The sequence below is a fragment of the Dryobates pubescens genome, unplaced genomic scaffold (genome assembly GCF_014839835.1).
Source record: "Dryobates pubescens isolate bDryPub1 unplaced genomic scaffold, bDryPub1.pri scaffold_64A_arrow_ctg1, whole genome shotgun sequence".
Classification (NCBI taxonomy): domain Eukaryota; kingdom Metazoa; phylum Chordata; class Aves; order Piciformes; family Picidae; genus Dryobates; species Dryobates pubescens.
The window spans coordinates 59949-65814 of record NW_026530783.1 but is presented as its reverse complement, the minus strand read 5'-3'; the positions used below and the strand labels follow the sequence as shown (position 1 = coordinate 65814).

The window sequence follows — 5866 nt, the reverse complement described above, 5'->3', positions numbered from 1 at the left end:
TATCTGGCCTCCAGACCAGGGCCAAACCACCACAGTCGAGCTGGTTGTTATAGCTGGTGGGGACCGCTTGGCCTTAGGCCTGTCCTTAGGCTCCTCTCCAGAGCTGGTTGTTACAGCTGGTGGGGACTGCTTGGCCTTAGTCTCCCCTCTGGATGGCTGCTCCTCAGCCCTCTCATCCCCACTGCCCTCGGCCTGCAGGGCCTCATACTTATTATGCAAGGGCAGCGGAGGAGGAGGAGAGGGCCAGGGTGGATTTCTCCACTGGGGAACCTGGATACAGGGACCTGTATCCATCCCTCCCCGTTTCCAGGGACCCTTCCCTCAACAGGGGAGATCTGCAGAGCCTTCTCCCACAAATCTAACTCCCTTTCGCTTTCCCTTATTGTCCTTAGCCTAGATACCTCCTCCTTCAGCTCGGCCACTTTGTCCTTCAGCTCTGCCACCAGGCTGAGGAGAAAGTTCACCTGCTCACACCTGACACAGCATTCCTCTCCCTCTCCCTCTATTCCAAGTGCCAGGCTGAAGCACTCTCTGCAGCTGGCAGCCTGGACTGCAGCATGCTGATGAAACAGCTCTGTCTGGGTAGATGCTGTTTTTCTACCCTTTGGCCGAGTGACGACCATGGGGCAATGTTTTTTTTGTGCAAGCAGCCGCAAGGCTCTGGAGCCAATCTGGCGCCGCGCGCACAGCCTGGGCGGGATTGAAACCTGCCGCCGCTGACGGCAGGCTCCCACTCCCGCTCATGAGAGCACGGTCCCGCCCGCACCCCTGCCCACCAGGACTCCTCCCGACCGGCAAACCCCCGAAAGCAAGGCAAAGAGCCGAGCAGAAAGCTCTCAAACCAAGCGGAGCTGTCCCGAAGCAGCGGTGCCGAGCGGCTATCAAACCAAAATGGCCCAGAGCACTCAGAACAAGCAGCAGCTCCAAGAGAAGCTCCTGGGAGGCTGCCTGCACCCCACAGATGGGGCATTGGTAGGGCCAGACAGGCCTGGGACAGCCACGGTGCCCTAGTGGCCAGGAAGGCCAATGGGGTCCTGGGGTGCATTGAGAGTGTCCAGCAGACTGTGGGGGCCTGCAGTTCCCCCTTCCCATTAGCTAAGCGCAACTGAGTCAGCTGGAAGCCAATGGGAGCTGTATTGGCATGCACAAACTGCACTCTGCCCCAGAGTGCAATGAATGTGTGCAGAGCACACAGGAGCTACAGTGGAGCTACAGTGTCACACAGGTGTTTACAGTCAGAAAATAGCACAGAACCCTCCTGGCACCCTCTGGTTCCACTGCCCCCCCCCCCAAAACCTCCTCCCCTTTCTCTTTGGTAAAAGGAAGGCATGTCAGCAGGAGAGGCAGTGTTGTGTTCTCATCTTCTCTCAAGGCCAGCCAGAAGCACTTGTTGATCTCCCCAAGCAAAGCAGAAAGCACAGAAGAAAAGGAATGGGAATGGAAGCGAAATGTGAAAGATGTTATGGAACAGCTGCTGCTCTACCATTCTGTCCAATGGATTTGTTTAATCTTTTGTTTTCCTTTTTACACCCAAGAGTGAATTATTTATATTTTTCTACTTTTCTGCTTGAAATCTGCAGCTGAATTTTAAAGGCACAGCCTGAAACTACCACACAGATGCAGGGAGGTTCTCCTCCCCCTCTGCTCTGCCCTCATCTTCAGTACTGCCTTCAGTTCTGGGCTCCCCAGTTCAGGAGGGACAGGGATCTGCTGGAGAGTCCAAGGGAGGGCTGTGAGGATGCTGAAGGGACTGCAGCACTGCCTGGGAAGGAGAGGCTGAGAGCCCTGGGGCTGTTCAGTCTGGAGAGGGGAAGGCTGAGAGGGATCTGATCAATGTCTATCAATAGCTGAGGGCTGGGGGTCAAGAGGGAGGGGACAGGGACAGCCTCTGCTCACTTGCTCCCTGTGACAGGACAAGGGGCAATGGATGTAAGCTGCAGCACAGGAGGTTCCACCTCAACACCAGGAGGAACTTCTACACTGGGAGGGTCACAAAGCACTGGAGCAGGCTGCCCAGAGAGGCTGTGGAGTCTCCTTCTCTGGAGATGCTCAAGGCCTGCCTGGATGTGTTCCTGTGTGACCTGAGCTACAGTGCATGACCCTGCTCTGGCAAGGGGCTTTGACTCGATTGTATCTATGGATCCCTTCCAGTCCCTGACATCTGTGATCCTCTGATCCTGTGACTGGGTGCCGGCTCTCAGGTTGCGGCACAGCACAGTTTCTGCTGTGTGAGTGGCACAGGAAGCCTCTGGCTCTCGACTCCAGCTCATGGCTCCAGCTTCCGGCTCTGGCTCTCACCTCTGGCTCTCACCTCTGGCTCATGGCTGCAGCTCCAGGCTCTGGCTCTCAGCTCCAGCTCACAGGTTTGGCTCTGGCTCATGGCTCTGGCTCTCACCTCCAGCTCTGGGCTCCGGCCTCAGCTGCCTCAGGCTCTCCTCGCAGATCTCCCACTGCCTGCAGCAGCTCTGTGCCTCTGGGCTGGACTCTCTCCAGCAGCTCCCTGAGATTCTTCTGGAACTGAGGGCCCAGAGCTGGACACAAGATTCCAGATGTGGCCTGAGCTGAGCAGGGGAGCAGGGGAACCTCTCTGCCCTACTGCCCAGTGGTGGCATAGCCATGGCCTGGCAGTGCTGCCCTAGCTGGTGCCCCCAGGCAGCAGGGCACATCCTGGGCACAGCCAGGTCTGGGGGAGAGGCTCAGCTCTCGCCTCCTGCCTCAGCCACCTCTGCTGAGTGGCCAGAGGTCAAGGTGCATTGCTGACACCAGGCTCTCCTCTCCCAAGCCCAAGGAGCTCTGGCTGTGAGCTTCTGGCCTTGCTGAAGCTGTTTGGAGCTTCTCTCAGCGGGAAGGGCCAACCCCAACCTGAACCTTGAGCTCTGCTGCAGAGAAGCTCCTGGGGAGAGCTCTGGATCAATAAATTGTGATGGATTTTCAGTTGTTGGTATCTTTATTGAAAGTGCCAAGGATCCACCCTGGAGCAAGAGAGCCTGGAGAGAGGGATGGGCAGGACAGGATGGGCAGGACAGCCAGGGGGGAAAGGAAGAAGAAACCTTCCTGGGAGTGGAGAAGACAGAGTGCCAGGAGCTGCTGTGCTGAGAGGGAGACCTCTGCCAGAGCCCCTCTGGTGCAGAGACTTCTCCACTGCTCACAGCCACGCAAAGGCTTGGGCTGGAAGGGAGCGCCCAAGCGCCAAGCCCCTGCAGCCAGCAGAGAGCCCCAGCTGCAGCAGGCTGCCCTGGGCCACCCTGGAAGCCTTTTGCCTGCAGGGCAGCAGCTCTGCTCTGCTCCTGGCACCTGTCCTGTGCACCCAGACTGTGGAAGCCTGGAATGCTTTGGCCTGGAAGGGAGCTCCAAAGATCACCCAGTCCAAGCCCTGCAGCCAGCAGGGACATCCTCAGCTGGAGCAGGCTGCCCAGGGCACTGTGCAGCCTTCCCTTGGATATCTCCAGGCATGGCCCCAAGCACCTCCCTGGGAGACCTGTGGCAGTGCTCCAGCAGCCTCTTGGTGCAGAACTTGTTCCTCACATCCAATCTCAACCTGCTCTGCTCTCAGCCCAAACCATTGTTCCTGCAGCCTCTCGGCAGCCCTCCGGCAGCCCCTGCAGGGGCTGGGAGCTGCTCTGAGGTCTCCCTGGGGCCTTCTCCTCCCCAGGCTGTACAGCCCCAGCTCCTCAGCCTCTGATCCTCTTGGGGGCGTCTTCTAGACCCTCTCCAGCAGCTCCAGGTCCCTCCTGTGCTGAGGGCTCCAGAGCTGGACATAGCCCTGCAGGTGAGACAAGAACAGGGCAGAGCTGAACTCTTCCCCCAGGGAAGGCAGAGCAGAAGTCCACAGCAGGGCTGGAGTGGAAGCAACCTTTGGGGGAAGAAACAGAAGGCTTTGTGGGCACCTCCTTGAGCCCCAGCTGTGCTCCTTCTGCTCAGCCTGGGCTAAGAGCTGGCACCTGGCTGAGCAAGGGCCCCAAGGTGCCAGCAACCCAAGGGCCTGCAGCTCCCTGGGCCTCAGAGTAATTCTAGAGCTGAAGAGGTTGGGCATCAGCTAGCATCAGCTAATACATGCCAAGGATCATCACTGACCCAGGGAGGCTGCTGCCTTGGGGCCACCCAAGCTGCCAACACTGCCAGCCCCAGCCAGGGGCACAGAGCAGGCCTGGATGCCAGCCCCAGCAGCCAGGGCCAGCTGCAGGGAGCCCAGAGCACTCCTGAGCAGCAGGGTCAGGCACAAGCTGCAGGGGGAGGAGGCCAAGCCCCAGCAGGGCACAGAGGGGTCTGAGGCAGCACTGACCTGAGCCTCCCAGGTCCCGTGCCAAGGTCCAGCAGCTCAGCAGGGCAGCTCCTGGGCACACAGCTTCAGCTCTGCACTGCCAGCTGCTGCTCCCCTGAGAAAGCAGCAAGGGAGCCTCTGTAGACACAGCAGAGGGCAGGCAGGGCACCTTCCTGGGCACACCCTAGGCACTGCCAGCAGCTCCACTCTGCCCCTGCAGCCAGCTGGGGGCTGCTGAAATGGCCCGGGGGGGGCAAAGCCTCCTGGCACCTGCAGCCCCAACTCAGCTCTGCTGCCAGCTGCAGGCACAGCCAGGAGCAGGTCCCCAGCCTACTGCTGGCCCTCATCCAGCAAACCTGGCCCCAGGGCTCCCAGAGCCCCGCCCTGAGCTCCCCCAGACCCTCCCCTCGAGCCCCCCTTCAGCCCTAGCTGAGAGGCAGACCCTGGCCAGCAGGCAGCACAGGCCCCCAGCCCCTGCTCTCCCCACCCCTGGGGGGGTTCCTCTGGCTCCCCAGCAGGGCCCTGCCCAGCCCCCACTCCCCTGCTGCCTTCCCCTGGCCCCAAGGCAGCCAACCTGCCCCCAGCAGGCTGCACCAGCACAGCCCAGGGAGGGCTTCTGATAAGCTCCCTGCCCGGCACGGGTCGGGGGGGGCACCCTGGGGCCGCTGCTCCTGCAGGGGAGGGGACAGGGAATGCAGCCAGGCTCTGGGGCACAACAAGCAGCAGAGCTTCAAGCCCCAGCTGAGAGGATAGAACCCAAAGCTGCCCGGGGCAGTCCCTGGCCTGCAGCAGCCTGTGCCTCAGAGCAACCCCAGACCGAAGCGCTCGGCAGCAGCTGGGCAAGCAGCTGCTCCACGCCAAGAAGCATCAGGGACCCAGGGAGGCCTCCCGCAGCCAGCCCTGCCCCGGGCCCTGCTCTGGCTCCCAGCGGCTCTGCTCCGCCCGCACTCACCCGGGGCCTGCCCGCGGCCTACGGCCCTGCTCCTCTCGCCCGGCCCCAGGGCCTCCTCCGCCCGCACCGAGCCCCGGGCGGAGCCCAAGCTGCCGCCGGCGGCCCCGGGCAGCAGCAGCCGGAGAGCAGGCGGCGGGGCCGGGGCCGCCACAACGGCAGCGCCGCCCGCAGCTCTCCGCCGCCATCCCCGCCGGTGCGGCCGGGCTCGGCTCGGCCCGGGGCTCCCCGCCGGTGCGGCCGGGCTCGGCTCGGCCCGGGGCTCCCCGCCGGTGCGGCCGGGCTCGGCTCGGCCCGGGGCTCCCCGCCGGTGCGGCCGGGCTCGGCTCGGCCCCGGGGCTCCCCGCCCGTGCGGCCGGGCTCGGGGCTCCCTGCCACTGCCGCCAAAGCGACCCCGGCCGGGCCCTACCTGCGCCGCGCGGCGGCCGCGGGAAAGAGGCACGCGGCCGCGGGGCGGGGCCGAAGGGGCAGGCTCAGGTCCCCGGCAGGGCTGCCCGTGGCGTTCGCCTGAGCCGCGCTGCTAGGCGCAGCTCCGAAGGGCCCTCGGACCCGGTGTTCAGGACGGACTGCCCTGGGCGCGCGAAGGCCCCCGGAGCAGGGGGGAGGGGTCCGGCGCGGGCAGCGCCGGCCGCCGGGGGCGTGTCCCGCCAATCGAC

The 5866-nt window shown here is 63.4% G+C and overlaps 1 non-coding gene across 1 annotated transcript; it reads right to left on the bottom strand.

The window, feature by feature from the left end:
- Positions 1–3993: 3993 nt before the first annotated feature.
- Positions 3994–4075, bottom strand: LOC128899781 (small nucleolar RNA SNORD45). Its single transcript, XR_008463161.1, has one exon. It is a non-coding gene; the product is annotated as a small nucleolar RNA SNORD45 (small nucleolar RNA).
- Between the last annotated feature and the right edge of the window lie 1791 nt (positions 4076–5866).